Raw genomic sequence first — 17478 nt, 5'->3', positions numbered from 1 at the left:
AATCCTGTAGTGAGGGGTGTCTGTGTTTACAGACAGTACACTGTGGATGGTGTGTGACGTCTCACACTGACCCAGTCCTGTAGTGAGGGGTGTCGGAGTTTAAAGGGACGATACCCTACCGAACGTGTGCAACGTCTGACACTGACCCATTCCTGTAGAGAGGGGTGTCTGTGTTTCCAGACAGTACACTGTGGATGGTGTGTGATATCCCACACTGACCCAATCCTGTACTGAGGGGTGTCTGGGTTTACAGACCGTACACTGTGGAAGGTGTGTGATATGCCACACTGACCCAATCCTGTTGTGAGGGGTGTCGGAGTTTAAAGGGACGAAACACTACGGAACGTGAGTGACGTCTCAGACTGACCCAAACCTTTAGTGAGGGGTGTCGGTGTTTACAGACCGTACACTGTGGAAGGTGTGTAATGTCTCACACTGACCCAGTCCTGTTCTGAGGGGTGTCAGTGTTTACAGGGACTATACACTTTGGAAGGTGTGTGACGTCCCACACTGACGCAGTCCTGTAGTGACCGGTGTCGGAGTTTACAGACCGTACACTGTGGAAGGTGTGTGACGTCCCACACTGACCCAGTCCTGTTGTGAGGGGTGTCGGAGTTTAAAGGGTCCATACACTACGGAAAGTGTGTGACGTCTCACACTGATCTAATCCTGTAGTGAGGGGTGTCTGTGTTTACAGACAGTACACTGTGGATGGTGTGTGATATCCCACACTGACCCAATCCTGTAGTGAGGGGTGTCTGTGTTTACAGACCGTACACTGTGGAAGGTATGTCATATCCCACACTGACCGAATCCTGTTGTGAGGGGTGTCGGAGTTTAAAGGGACGATACACTACAGAACGTGTGTGATGTCTCACACTGACCCAATCCTGTAGTGAGGGGTGTCTGTGTTTACAGACAGTACACTGTGGATGGTGTGTGATATCCCACACTGACCCAATCCTGTAGTGAGGGGTGTCTGTGTTTACAGACCGTACACTGTGGAAGGTATGTCATATCCCACACTGACCGAATCCTGTTGTGAGGGGTGTCGGAGTTTAAAGGGACGATACACTACGGAACGTGTGTGATGTCTCACACTGACCCATTCCTGTAGAGAGGGGTGTCTGTGTTTCCAGACAGTACACTGTGGATGGTGTGTGATATCCCACACTGACCCAATCCTGTAGTGAGGGGTGTCTGTGTTTACAGACAGTACACTGTGGATGGTGTGTGATATCCCACACTGACCCAATCCTGTAGTGAGGGGTGTCTGTGTTTACAGACCGTACACTGTGGAAGGTATGTCATATCCCACACTGACCGAATCCTGTTGTGAGGGGTGTCGGAGTTTAAAGGGACGATACACTACAGAACGTGTGTGATGTCTCACACTGACCCAATCCTGTAGTGAGGGGTGTCTGTGTTTACAGACAGTACACTGTGGATTGTGTGTGATATCCCACACTGACCCAATCCTGTAGTGAGGGGTGTCTGTGTTTACAGACCGTACACTGTGGAAGGTGTGTGATATGCCACACTGACCCAAACCTGTTGTGAGGGGTGTCGGAGTTTAAAGGGACGAAACACTACGGAACGTGAGTGACGTCTCAGACTGACCCAAACCTTTCGTGAGGGGTGTCTGTGTTTACAGACAGTACACTGTGGATGGTGTGTGATATCCCACACTGACCCAATCCTGTAGTGAGGGGTGTCTGGGTTTACAGACCGTACACTGTGGAAGGTATGTCATATCCCACACTGACCGAATCCTGTTGTGAGGGGTGTCGGAGTTTAAAGGGACGATACACTACGGAACGTGTGTGATATCTCACACTGACCCAATCCTGTTGTGAGGGTTGTCGGAGTTTAAAGGGACGATACACTACCGAACGTGTGCGACATCTGACACTTACCCAATCCTGTAGTGAGGGGTGTCTGTGTTTACAGACAGTACACTGTGGATGGTGTGTGATATCCCACACTGACCCAATCCTGTTGTGAGAGGTGTCGGAGTTTAAAGGGACAAAACACTACGGAACGTGTGTGACGTCTCAGACTGACCCAAACCTTTAGTGAGGGGTGTCGGTGTTTACAGACCGCACACTTTGGAAGGTGTGTGACGTCCCACACTAACGCAGTCCTGTAGTGACCGGTGTCGGAGTTTACAGACCGTACACTGTGGAAGGTGTGTAATGTCTCACACTGACCCAGTCCTGTTCTGAGGGGTGTCAGTGTTTACAGGGACTATACACTTTGGAAGGTGTGTGACGTCCCACACTGACGCAGTCCTGTAGTGACCGGTGTCGGAGTTTACAGACCGTACACTGTGGAAGGTGTGTAATGTCTCACACTGACCCACTCCTGTTCTGAGGGGTGTCAGTGTTTACAGGGACTATACACTTTGGAAGGTGTGTGACGTCCCACACTGACGCAGTCCTGTAGTGACCGGTGTCGGAGTTTACAGACCGTACACTATGGAAGGTGTGTGACGTCCCACACTGACCCAATCCTGTAGTGAGGGGTGTCTGTGTTTACAGACCGTACACTATTGATGGTGTGTGATATCCAACACTGACCCAATCCTGTTGTGAGGGGTGTCGGAGTTTAATGGGACGATACACTACGGATCGTGTGTGACGTCTCACACTGACACAATCGTGTAGTGAGGGGTGTCGGTGTTTACAGAGCGTACACTGTGGAAGGTGTGTGACGTCTCACACTGACCCAGTCCTGTAGTGAGGGGTGTCTGTGTTTACAGACAGTACACTGTGGATCGTGTGTGATATCCCACACTGACCCAATTCTGTAGTGAGGGGTGTCTGTGTTTACAGACCGTACATTGCGGAAGTTGTGTGATATCCCGCACAGACCCAATCCTATAGTGAGGGGTGTCTGTGTTTACAGACCGTACACTGTTGAATGTGTGTGATATCCCACACTGACCCAATCCTGTTGTGAGGGGTTTTGGAGTTTAAAGGGACGATACACTACGGAACGTGTGTGACGTCTCACAATGACGCAATCCTGTAGTGAGGGGTGTCGGTGTTTAAAGACCGTACACAGTGGAAGGTGTGTAATGTCTCACACTGACCCAGTCCTGTTGTGAGGGGTGTCTGTGTTCACAGACAGTACACTGTGGATGGTGTGTGATATCCCACACTGACCCAATCCTGTAGTGAGGGGTGTCTTTGTTTACAAAGCGTACACTGTGGATGGTGTCTGATATCCCACACTGACCCAATCCTGTAGTGAGGGGTGTCTGTGTTTACAGACCGTACACTGTTGAAGGTGTGTGATATCCCACACAGACCCAATCCTGTTGTGAGGGGTTTCGGAGTTTAAAGGGACGATACACTACGGAACGTGTGTGACATCTCATAATGACCCAGTCCTGTTGTGAGGGGTGTCGGAGTATAAAGGGACTATACACTACGGAAAGTGTGTGACGTCTCACACTGACCCAGTCCTGTAGTGAGGGGTGTCTGTGTTTACAGACAGTACACTGTGGATCGTGTGTGATATCCCACACTGACCCAATTCTGTAGTGAGGGGTGTCTGTATTTACAGACCGTACACTGCGGAAGTTGTGTGATATCCCGCACTGACCCAATCCTATAGTGAGGGGTGTCTGTGTTTACAGAGCGTACACTGTTGAATGTGTGTGATATCCCACAGTGACCCAATCCTGTTGTGAGGGGTTTTGGAGTTTAAAGGGACGATACACTACGGAACGTGTGTGACGTCTCACAATGACGCAATCCTGTAGTGAGGGGTGTCGGTGTTTAAAGACCGTACAAAGTGGAAGGTGTGTAATGTCTCACACTGACGCAGTCCTGTTGTGAGGGGTGTCTGTGTTTACAGACAGTACACTGTGGATGGTGTGTGATATCCCACACTGACCCAATCCTGTAGTGAGGGGTGTCTTTGTTTACAAAGCGTACACTGTGCATGGTGTGTGATATCCCACACTGACCCAGTCTTGTTCTGAGGCGTGTCAGTGTTTACAGGGACTATACACTTTGGAAGGTGTGTGACGTCCCACACTGACGCAGTCCTGTAGTGACCGGTGTCGGAGTTTACAGACCGTACACTGTGGAAGGTGTGTGACGTCCCACACTGACCCAGTCCTGTTGTGAGGGGTGTCGGAGTTTAAAGGGTCCATACACTACGGAAAGTGTGTGACGTCTCACACTGACCCAATCCTGTAGTGAGGGGTGTCTGTGTTTACAGACAGTACACTGTGGATGGTGTGTGATATCCCACACTGACCCAATCCTGTAGTGAGGGGTGTCTGTGTTTACAGACCGTACACTGTGGATGGTGTGTGATATCCCACACTGACCCAATCCTGTAGTGAGGGGTGTCTGTGTTTACAGACCGTACACTGTGGAAGGTATGTCATATCCCACACTGACCGAATCCTGTTGTGAGGGGTGTCGGAGTTTAAAGGGACGATACACTACAGAACGTGTGTGATGTCTCACACTGACCCAATCCTGTAGTGAGGGGTGTCTGTGTTTACAGACCGTACACTGTGGAAGGTATGTCATATCCCACACTGACCCAATCCTGTAGTGAGGGGTGTCTGTGTTTACAGACCGTACACAGTGGAAGGTGTGTGATATCCCACACTGACCCAATCCTGTTGTGAGGGTTGTGGGAGTTTAAAGGGACGATACACTACCGAACGTGTGCGACATCTGACACTTACCCAATCCTGTAGTGAGGGGTGTCTGTGTTTACAGACAGTACACTGTGGATGGTGTGTGATATCCCACACTGACCCAATCCTGTAGTGAGGGGTGTCTGTGTTTACAGACCGTACACTGTGGAAGGTATGTCATATCCCACACTGACCGAATCCTGTTGTGAGGGGTGTCGGAGTTTAAAGGGTCCATACACTACGGAAAGTGTGTGACGTCTCACACTGATCTAATCCTGTAGTGAGGGGTGTCTGTGTTTACAGACAGTACACTGTGGATGGTGTGTGATATCCCACACTGACCCAATCCTGTAGTGAGGGGTGTCTGTGTTTACAGACCGTACACTGTGGAAGGTATGTCATATCCCACACTGACCGAATCCTGTTGTGAGGGGTGTCGGAGTTTAAAGGGACGATACACTACAGAACGTGTGTGATGTCTCACACTGACCCAATCCTGTAGTGAGGGGTGTCTGTGTTTACAGACAGTACACTGTGGATGGTGTGTGATATCCCACACTGACCCAATCCTGTAGTGAGGGGTGTCTGTGTTTACAGACCGTACACTGTGGAAGGTATGTCATATCCCACACTGACCGAATCCTGTTGTGAGGGGTGTCGGAGTTTAAAGGGACGATACACTACGGAACGTGTGTGATGTCTCACACTGACCCATTCCTGTAGAGAGGGGTGTCTGTGTTTCCAGACAGTACACTGTGGATGGTGTGTGATATCCCACACTGACCCAATCCTGTAGTGAGGGGTGTCTGTGTTTACAGACAGTACACTGTGGATGGTGTGTGATATCCCACACTGACCCAATCCTGTAGTGAGGGGTGTCTGTGTTTACAGACCGTACACTGTGGAAGGTATGTCATATCCCACACTGACCGAATCCTGTTGTGAGGGGTGTCGGAGTTTAAAGGGACGATACACTACAGAACGTGTGTGATGTCTCACACTGACCCAATCCTGTAGTGAGGGGTGTCTGTGTTTACAGACAGTACACTGTGGATTGTGTGTGATATCCCACACTGACCCAATCCTGTAGTGAGGGGTGTCTGTGTTTACAGACCGTACACTGTGGAAGGTGTGTGATATACCACACTGACCCAAACCTGTTGTGAGGGGTGTCGGAGTTTAAAGGGACGAAACACTACGGAACGTGAGTGACGTCTCAGACTGACCCAAACCTTTCGTGAGGGGTGTCTGTGTTTACAGACAGTACACTGTGGATGGTGTGTGATATCCCACACTGACCCAATCCTGTAGTGAGGGGTGTCTGGGTTTACAGACCGTACACTGTGGAAGGTATGTCATATCCCACACTGACCGAATCCTGTTGTGAGGGGTGTCGGAGTTTAAAGGGACGATACACTACGGAACGTGTGTGATATCTCACACTGACCCAATCCTGTTGTGAGGGTTGTCGGAGTTTAAAGGGACGATACACTACCGAACGTGTGCGACATCTGACACTTACCCAATCCTGTAGTGAGGGGTGTCTGTGTTTACAGACAGTACACTGTGGATGGTGTGTGATATCCCACACTGACCCAATCCTGTTGTGAGAGGTGTCGGAGTTTAAAGGGACAAAACACTACGGAACGTGTGTGACGTCTCAGACTGACCCAAACCTTTAGTGAGGGGTGTCGGTGTTTACAGACCGCACACTTTGGAAGGTGTGTGACGTCCCACACTAACGCAGTCCTGTAGTGACCGGTGTCGGAGTTTACAGACCGTACACTGTGGAAGGTGTGTAATGTCTCACACTGACCCAGTCCTGTTCTGAGGGGTGTCAGTGTTTACAGGGACTATACACTTTGGAAGGTGTGTGACGTCCCACACTGACGCAGTCCTGTAGTGACCGGTGTCGGAGTTTACAGACCGTACACTGTGGAAGGTGTGTAATGTCTCACACTGACCCACTCCTGTTCTGAGGGGTGTCAGTGTTTACAGGGACTATACACTTTGGAAGGTGTGTGACGTCCCACACTGACGCAGTCCTGTAGTGACCGGTGTCGGAGTTTACAGACCGTACACTATGGAAGGTGTGTGACGTCCCACACTGACCCAATCCTGTAGTGAGGGGTGTCTGTGTTTACAGACCGTACACTATTGATGGTGTGTGATATCCAACACTGACCCAATCCTGTTGTGAGGGGTGTCGGAGTTTAATGGGACGATACACTACGGATCGTGTGTGACGTCTCACACTGACACAATCGTGTAGTGAGGGGTGTCGGTGTTTACAGAGCGTACACTGTGGAAGGTGTGTGACGTCTCACACTGACCCAGTCCTGTAGTGAGGGGTGTCTGTGTTTACAGACAGTACACTGTGGATCGTGTGTGATATCCCACACTGACCCAATTCTGTAGTGAGGGGTGTCTGTGTTTACAGACCGTACATTGCGGAAGTTGTGTGATATCCCGCACAGACCCAATCCTATAGTGAGGGGTGTCTGTGTTTACAGACCGTACACTGTTGAATGTGTGTGATATCCCACACTGACCCAATCCTGTTGTGAGGGGTTTTGGAGTTTAAAGGGACGATACACTACGGAACGTGTGTGACGTCTCACAATGACGCAATCCTGTAGTGAGGGGTGTCGGTGTTTAAAGACCGTACACAGTGGAAGGTGTGTAATGTCTCACACTGACCCAGTCCTGTTGTGAGGGGTGTCTGTGTTCACAGACAGTACACTGTGGATGGTGTGTGATATCCCACACTGACCCAATCCTGTAGTGAGGGGTGTCTTTGTTTACAAAGCGTACACTGTGGATGGTGTCTGATATCCCACACTGACCCAATCCTGTAGTGAGGGGTGTCTGTGTTTACAGACCGTACACTGTTGAAGGTGTGTGATATCCCACACAGACCCAATCCTGTTGTGAGGGGTTTCGGAGTTTAAAGGGACGATACACTACGGAACGTGTGTGACATCTCATAATGACCCAGTCCTGTTGTGAGGGGTGTCGGAGTATAAAGGGACTATACACTACGGAAAGTGTGTGACGTCTCACACTGACCCAGTCCTGTAGTGAGGGGTGTCTGTGTTTACAGACAGTACACTGTGGATCGTGTGTGATATCCCACACTGACCCAATTCTGTAGTGAGGGGTGTCTGTATTTACAGACCGTACACTGCGGAAGTTGTGTGATATCCCGCACTGACCCAATCCTATAGTGAGGGGTGTCTGTGTTTACAGAGCGTACACTGTTGAATGTGTGTGATATCCCACAGTGACCCAATCCTGTTGTGAGGGGTTTTGGAGTTTAAAGGGACGATACACTACGGAACGTGTGTGACGTCTCACAATGACGCAATCCTGTAGTGAGGGGTGTCGGTGTTTAAAGACCGTACAAAGTGGAAGGTGTGTAATGTCTCACACTGACGCAGTCCTGTTGTGAGGGGTGTCTGTGTTTACAGACAGTACACTGTGGATGGTGTGTGATATCCCACACTGACCCAATCCTGTAGTGAGGGGTGTCTTTGTTTACAAAGCGTACACTGTGCATGGTGTGTGATATCCCACACTGACCCAGTCTTGTTCTGAGGCGTGTCAGTGTTTACAGGGACTATACACTTTGGAAGGTGTGTGACGTCCCACACTGACGCAGTCCTGTAGTGACCGGTGTCGGAGTTTACAGACCGTACACTGTGGAAGGTGTGTGACGTCCCACACTGACCCAGTCCTGTTGTGAGGGGTGTCGGAGTTTAAAGGGTCCATACACTACGGAAAGTGTGTGACGTCTCACACTGACCCAATCCTGTAGTGAGGGGTGTCTGTGTTTACAGACAGTACACTGTGGATGGTGTGTGATATCCCACACTGACCCAATCCTGTAGTGAGGGGTGTCTGTGTTTACAGACCGTACACTGTGGATGGTGTGTGATATCCCACACTGACCCAATCCTGTAGTGAGGGGTGTCTGTGTTTACAGACCGTACACTGTGGAAGGTATGTCATATCCCACACTGACCGAATCCTGTTGTGAGGGGTGTCGGAGTTTAAAGGGACGATACACTACAGAACGTGTGTGATGTCTCACACTGACCCAATCCTGTAGTGAGGGGTGTCTGTGTTTACAGACCGTACACTGTGGAAGGTATGTCATATCCCACACTGACCCAATCCTGTAGTGAGGGGTGTCTGTGTTTACAGACCGTACACAGTGGAAGGTGTGTGATATCCCACACTGACCCAATCCTGTTGTGAGGGTTGTGGGAGTTTAAAGGGACGATACACTACCGAACGTGTGCGACATCTGACACTTACCCAATCCTGTAGTGAGGGGTGTCTGTGTTTACAGACAGTACACTGTGGATGGTGTGTGATATCCCACACTGACCCAATCCTGTAGTGAGGGGTGTCTGTGTTTACAGACCGTACACTGTGGAAGGTATGTCATATCCCACACTGACCGAATCCTGTTGTGAGGGGTGTCGGAGTTTAAAGGGTCCATACACTACGGAAAGTGTGTGACGTCTCACACTGATCTAATCCTGTAGTGAGGGGTGTCTGTGTTTACAGACAGTACACTGTGGATGGTGTGTGATATCCCACACTGACCCAATCCTGTAGTGAGGGGTGTCTGTGTTTACAGACCGTACACTGTGGAAGGTATGTCATATCCCACACTGACCGAATCCTGTTGTGAGGGGTGTCGGAGTTTAAAGGGACGATACACTACAGAACGTGTGTGATGTCTCACACTGACCCAATCCTGTAGTGAGGGGTGTCTGTGTTTACAGACAGTACACTGTGGATGGTGTGTGATATCCCACACTGACCCAATCCTGTAGTGAGGGGTGTCTGTGTTTACAGACCGTACACTGTGGAAGGTATGTCATATCCCACACTGACCGAATCCTGTTGTGAGGGGTGTCGGAGTTTAAAGGGACGATACACTACGGAACGTGTGTGATGTCTCACACTGACCCATTCCTGTAGAGAGGGGTGTCTGTGTTTCCAGACAGTACACTGTGGATGGTGTGTGATATCCCACACTGACCCAATCCTGTAGTGAGGGGTGTCTGTGTTTACAGACAGTACACTGTGGATGGTGTGTGATATCCCACACTGACCCAATCCTGTAGTGAGGGGTGTCTGTGTTTACAGACCGTACACTGTGGAAGGTATGTCATATCCCACACTGACCGAATCCTGTTGTGAGGGGTGTCGGAGTTTAAAGGGACGATACACTACAGAACGTGTGTGATGTCTCACACTGACCCAATCCTGTAGTGAGGGGTGTCTGTGTTTACAGACAGTACACTGTGGATTGTGTGTGATATCCCACACTGACCCAATCCTGTAGTGAGGGGTGTCTGTGTTTACAGACCGTACACTGTGGAAGGTGTGTGATATACCACACTGACCCAAACCTGTTGTGAGGGGTGTCGGAGTTTAAAGGGACGAAACACTACGGAACGTGAGTGACGTCTCAGACTGACCCAAACCTTTCGTGAGGGGTGTCTGTGTTTACAGACAGTACACTGTGGATGGTGTGTGATATCCCACACTGACCCAATCCTGTAGTGAGGGGTGTCTGGGTTTACAGACCGTACACTGTGGAAGGTATGTCATATCCCACACTGACCGAATCCTGTTGTGAGGGGTGTCGGAGTTTAAAGGGACGATACACTACGGAACGTGTGTGATATCTCACACTGACCCAATCCTGTTGTGAGGGTTGTCGGAGTTTAAAGGGACGATACACTACCGAACGTGTGCGACATCTGACACTTACCCAATCCTGTAGTGAGGGGTGTCTGTGTTTACAGACAGTACACTGTGGATGGTGTGTGATATCCCACACTGACCCAATCCTGTAGTGAGGGGTGTCTGTGTTTACAGACCGTACACTGTGGAAGGTATGTCATATCCCACACTGACCGAATCCTGTTGTGAGGGGTGTCGGAGTTTAAAGGGTCCATACACTACGGAAAGTGTGTGACGTCTCACACTGATCTAATCCTGTAGTGAGGGGTGTCTGTGTTTACAGACAGTACACTGTGGATGGTGTGTGATATCCCACACTGACCCAATCCTGTAGTGAGGGGTGTCTGTGTTTACAGACCGTACACTGTGGAAGGTATGTCATATCCCACACTGACCGAATCCTGTTGTGAGGGGTGTCGGAGTTTAAAGGGACGATACACTACAGAACGTGTGTGATGTCTCACACTGACCCAATCCTGTAGTGAGGGGTGTCTGTGTTTACAGACAGTACACTGTGGATGGTGTGTGATATCCCACACTGACCCAATCCTGTAGTGAGGGGTGTCTGTGTTTACAGACCGTACACTGTGGAAGGTATGTCATATCCCACACTGACCGAATCCTGTTGTGAGGGGTGTCGGAGTTTAAAGGGACGATACACTACGGAACGTGTGTGATGTCTCACACTGACCCATTCCTGTAGAGAGGGGTGTCTGTGTTTCCAGACAGTACACTGTGGATGGTGTGTGATATCCCACACTGACCCAATCCTGTAGTGAGGGGTGTCTGTGTTTACAGACAGTACACTGTGGATGGTGTGTGATATCCCACACTGACCCAATCCTGTAGTGAGGGGTGTCTGTGTTTACAGACCGTACACTGTGGAAGGTATATCATATCCCACACTGACCGAATCCTGTTGTGAGGGGTGTCGGAGTTTAAAGGGACGATACACTACAGAACGTGTGTGATGTCTCACACTGACCCAATCCTGTAGTGAGGGGTGTCTGTGTTTACAGACAGTACACTGTGGATTGTGTGTGATATCCCACACTGACCCAATCCTGTAGTGAGGGGTGTCTGTGTTTACAGACCGTACACTGTGGAAGGTGTGTGATATGCCACACTGACCCAAACCTGTTGTGAGGGGTGTCGGAGTTTAAAGGGACGAAACACTACGGAACGTGAGTGACGTCTCAGACTGACCCAAACCTTTCGTGAGGGGTGTCTGTGTTTACAGACAGTACACTGTGGATGGTGTGTGATATCCCACACTGACCCAATCCTGTAGTGAGGGGTGTCTGGGTTTACAGACCGTACACTGTGGAAGGTATGTCATATCCCACACTGACCGAATCCTGTTGTGAGGGGTGTCGGAGTTTAAAGGGACGATACACTACGGAACGTGTGTGATATCTCACACTGACCCAATCCTGTTGTGAGGGTTGTCGGAGTTTAAAGGGACGATACACTACCGAACGTGTGCGACATCTGACACTTACCCAATCCTGTAGTGAGGGGTGTCTGTGTTTACAGACAGTACACTGTGGATGGTGTGTGATATCCCACACTGACCCAATCCTGTTGTGAGAGGTGTCGGAGTTTAAAGGGACTAAACACTACGGAACGTGTGTGACGTCTCAGACTGACCCAAACCTTTAGTGAGGGGTGTCGGTGTTTACAGACCGCACACTTTGGAAGGTGTGTGACGTCCCACACTGACGCAGTCCTGTAGTGACCGGTGTCGGAGTTTACAGACCGTACACTGTGGAAGGTGTGTAATGTCTCACACTGACCCAGTCCTGTTCTGAGGGGTGTCAGTGTTTACAGGGACTATACACTTTGGAAGGTGTGTGACGTCCCACACTGACGCAGTCCTGTAGTGACCGGTGTCGGAGTTTACAGACCGTACACTGTGGAAGGTGTGTAATGTCTCACACTGACCCACTCCTGTTCTGAGGGGTGTCAGTGTTTACAGGGACTATACACTTTGGAAGGTGTGTGACGTCCCACACTGACGCAGTCCTGTAGTGACCGGTGTCGGAGTTTACAGACCGTACACTATGGAAGGTGTGTGACGTCCCACACTGACCCAATCCTGTAGTGAGGGGTGTCTGTGTTTACAGACCGTACACTATTGATGGTGTGTGATATCCAACACTGACCCAATCCTGTTGTGAGGGGTGTCGGAGTTTAATGGGACGATACACTACGGATCGTGTGTGACGTCTCACACTGACACAATCGTGTAGTGAGGGGTGTCGGTGTTTACAGAGCGTACACTGTGGAAGGTGTGTGACGTCTCACACTGACCCAGTCCTGTAGTGAGGGGTGTCTGTGTTTACAGACAGTACACTGTGGATCGTGTGTGATATCCCACACTGACCCAATTCTGTAGTGAGGGGTGTCTGTGTTTACAGACCGTACATTGCGGAAGTTGTGTGATATCCCGCACAGACCCAATCCTATAGTGAGGGGTGTCTGTGTTTACAGACCGTACACTGTTGAATGTGTGTGATATCCCACACTGACCCAATCCTGTTGTGAGGGGTTTTGGAGTTTAAAGGGACGATACACTACGGAACGTGTGTGACGTCTCACAATGACGCAATCCTGTAGTGAGGGGTGTCGGTGTTTAAAGACAGTACACAGTGGAAGGTGTGTAATGTCTCACACTGACCCAGTCCTGTTGTGAGGGGTGTCTGTGTTCACAGACAGTACACTGTGGATGGTGTGTGATATCCCACACTGACCCAATCCTGTAGTGAGGGGTGTCTTTGTTTACAAAGCGTACACTGTGGATGGTGTCTGATATCCCACACTGACCCAATCCTGTAGTGAGGGGTGTCTGTGTTTACAGACCGTACACTGTTGAAGGTGTGTGATATCCCACACAGACCCAATCCTGTTGTGAGGGGTTTCGGAGTTTAAAGGGACGATACACTACGGAACGTGTGTGACATCTCATAATGACCCAGTCCTGTTGTGAGGGGTGTCGGAGTATAAAGGGACTATACACTACGGAAAGTGTGTGACGTCTCACACTGACCCAGTCCTGTAGTGAGGGGTGTCTGTGTTTACAGACAGTACACTGTGGATCGTGTGTGATATCCCACACTGACCCAATTCTGTAGTGAGGGGTGTCTGTATTTACAGACCGTACACTGCGGAAGTTGTGTGATATCCCGCACTGACCCAATCCTATAGTGAGGGGTGTCTGTGTTTACAGAGCGTACACTGTTGAATGTGTGTGATATCCCACAGTGACCCAATCCTGTTGTGAGGGGTTTTGGAGTTTAAAGGGACGATACACTACGGAACGTGTGTGACGTCTCACAATGACGCAATCCTGTAGTGAGGGGTGTCGGTGTTTAAAGACCGTACAAAGTGGAAGGTGTGTAATGTCTCAGACTGACGCAGTCCTGTTGTGAGGGGTGTCTGTGTTTACAGACAGTACACTGTGGATGGTGTGTGATATCCCACACTGACCCAATCCTGTAGTGAGGGGTGTCTGTGTTTACAGACAGTACACTGTGGATGGTGTGTGATATCCCACACTGACCCAATCCTGTAGTGAGGGGTGTCTGTGTTTACAGACCGTACACTGTGGAAGGTATGTCATATCCCACACTGACCGAATCCTGTTGTGAGGGGTGTCGGAGTTTAAAGGGACGATACACTACAGAACGTGTGTGATGTCTCACACTGACCCAATCCTGTAGTGAGGGGTGTCTGTGTTTACAGACAGTACACTGTGGATTGTGTGTGATATCCCACACTGACCCAATCCTGTAGTGAGGGGTGTCTGTGTTTACAGACCGTACACTGTGGAAGGTGTGTGATATGCCACACTGACCCAAACCTGTTGTGAGGGGTGTCGGAGTTTAAAGGGACGAAACACTACGGAACGTGAGTGACGCCTCAGACTGACCCAAACCTTTCGTGAGGGGTGTCTGTGTTTACAGACAGTACACTGTGGATGGTGTGTGATATCCCACACTGACCCAATCCTGTAGTGAGGGGTGTCTGGGTTTACAGACCGTACACTGTGGAAGGTATGTCATATCCCACACTGACCGAATCCTGTTGTGAGGGGTGTCGGAGTTTAAAGGGACGATACACTACGGAACGTGTGTGATATCTCACACTGACCCAATCCTGTTGTGAGGGTTGTCGGAGTTTAAAGGGACGATACACTACCGAACGTGTGCGACATCTGACACTTACCCAATCCTGTAGTGAGGGGTGTCTGTGTTTACAGACAGTACACTGTGGATGGTGTGTGATATCCCACACTGACCCAATCCTGTTGTGAGAGGTGTCGGAGTTTAAAGGGACTAAACACTACGGAACGTGTGTGACGTCTCAGACTGACCCAAACCTTTAGTGAGGGGTGTCGGTGTTTACAGACCGCACACTTTGGAAGGTGTGTGACGTCCCACACTGACGCAGTCCTGTAGTGACCGGTGTCGGAGTTTACAGACCGTACACTGTGGAAGGTGTGTAATGTCTCACACTGACCCAGTCCTGTTCTGAGGGGTGTCAGTGTTTACAGGGACTATACACTTTGGAAGGTGTGTGACGTCCCACACTGACGCAGTCCTGTAGTGACCGGTGTCGGAGTTTACAGACCGTACACTGTGGAAGGTGTGTAATGTCTCACACTGACCCACTCCTGTTCTGAGGGGTGTCAGTGTTTACAGGGACTATACACTTTGGAAGGTGTGTGACGTCCCACACTGACGCAGTCCTGTAGTGACCGGTGTCGGAGTTTACAGACCGTACACTATGGAAGGTGTGTGACGTCCCACACTGACCCAATCCTGTAGTGAGGGGTGTCTGTGTTTACAGACCGTACACTATTGATGGTGTGTGATATCCAACACTGACCCAATCCTGTTGTGAGGGGTGTCGGAGTTTAATGGGACGATACACTACGGATCGTGTGTGACGTCTCACACTGACACAATCGTGTAGTGAGGGGTGTCGGTGTTTACAGAGCGTACACTGTGGAAGGTGTGTGACGTCTCACACTGACCCAGTCCTGTAGTGAGGGGTGTCTGTGTTTACAGACAGTACACTGTGGATCGTGTGTGATATCCCACACTGACCCAATTCTGTAGTGAGGGGTGTCTGTGTTTACAGACCGTACATTGCGGAAGTTGTGTGATATCCCGCACAGACCCAATCCTATAGTGAGGGGTGTCTGTGTTTACAGACCGTACACTGTTGAATGTGTGTGATATCCCACACTGACCCAATCCTGTTGTGAGGGGTTTTGGAGTTTAAAGGGACGATACACTACGGAACGTGTGTGACGTCTCACAATGACGCAATCCTGTAGTGAGGGGTGTCGGTGTTTAAAGACAGTACACAGTGGAAGGTGTGTAATGTCTCACACTGACCCAGTCCTGTTGTGAGGGGTGTCTGTGTTCACAGACAGTACACTGTGGATGGTGTGTGATATCCCACACTGACCCAATCCTGTAGTGAGGGGTGTCTTTGTTTACAAAGCGTACACTGTGGATGGTGTCTGATATCCCACACTGACCCAATCCTGTAGTGAGGGGTGTCTGTGTTTACAGACCGTACACTGTTGAAGGTGTGTGATATCCCACACAGACCCAATCCTGTTGTGAGGGGTTTCGGAGTTTAAAGGGACGATACACTACGGAACGTGTGTGACATCTCATAATGACCCAGTCCTGTTGTGAGGGGTGTCGGAGTATAAAGGGACTATACACTACGGAAAGTGTGTGACGTCTCACACTGACCCAGTCCTGTAGTGAGGGGTGTCTGTGTTTACAGACAGTACACTGTGGATCGTGTGTGATATCCCACACTGACCCAATTCTGTAGTGAGGGGTGTCTGTATTTACAGACCGTACACTGCGGAAGTTGTGTGATATCCCGCACTGACCCAATCCTATAGTGAGGGGTGTCTGTGTTTACAGAGCGTACACTGTTGAATGTGTGTGATATCCCACAGTGACCCAATCCTGTTGTGAGGGGTTTTGGAGTTTAAAGGGACGATACACTACGGAACGTGTGTGACGTCTCACAATGACGCAATCCTGTAGTGAGGGGTGTCGGTGTTTAAAGACCGTACAAAGTGGAAGGTGTGTAATGTCTCACACTGACGCAGTCCTGTTGTGAGGGGTGTCTGTGTTTACAGACAGTACACTGTGGATGGTGTGTGATATCCCACACTGACCCAATCCTGTAGTGAGGGGTGTCTTTGTTTACAAAGCGTACACTGTGCATGGTGTGTGATATCCCACACTGACCCAGTCTTGTTCTGAGGCGTGTCAGTGTTTACAGGGACTATACACTTTGGAAGGTGTGTGACGTCCCACACTGACGCAGTCCTGTAGTGACCGGTGTCGGAGTTTACAGACCGTACACTGTGGAAGGTGTGTAATGTCTCACACTGACCCAGTCCTGTTCTGAGGGGTGTCAGTGTTTACAGGGACTATACACTTTGGAAGGTGTGTGACGTCCCACACTGACGCAGTCCTGTAGTGACCGGTGTCGGAGTTTACAGACCGTACACTGTGGAAGGTGTGTAATGTCTCACACTGACCCACTCCTGTTCTGAGGGGTGTCAGTGTTTACAGGGACTATACACTTTGGAAGGTGTGTGACGTCCCACACTGACGCAGTCCTGTAGTGACCGGTGTCGGAGTTTACAGACCGTACACTATGGAAGGTGTGTGACGTCCCACACTGACCCAATCCTGTAGTGAGGGGTGTCTGTGTTTACAGACCGTACACTATTGATGGTGTGTGATATCCAACACTGACCCAATCCTGTTGTGAGGGGTGTCGGAGTTTAATGGGACGATACACTACGGATCGTGTGTGACGTCTCACACTGACACAATCGTGTAGTGAGGGGTGTCGGTGTTTACAGAGCGTACACTGTGGAAGGTGTGTGACGTCTCACACTGACCCAGTCCTGTAGTGAGGGGTGTCTGTGTTTACAGACAGTACACTGTGGATCGTGTGTGATATCCCACACTGACCCAATTCTGTAGTGAGGGGTG

The sequence above is a fragment of the Hemitrygon akajei genome, chromosome 4 (genome assembly GCF_048418815.1).
Source record: "Hemitrygon akajei chromosome 4, sHemAka1.3, whole genome shotgun sequence".
In the NCBI taxonomy this organism is placed as follows: domain Eukaryota; kingdom Metazoa; phylum Chordata; class Chondrichthyes; order Myliobatiformes; family Dasyatidae; genus Hemitrygon; species Hemitrygon akajei.
This window is presented reverse-complemented; position numbering follows the sequence as displayed.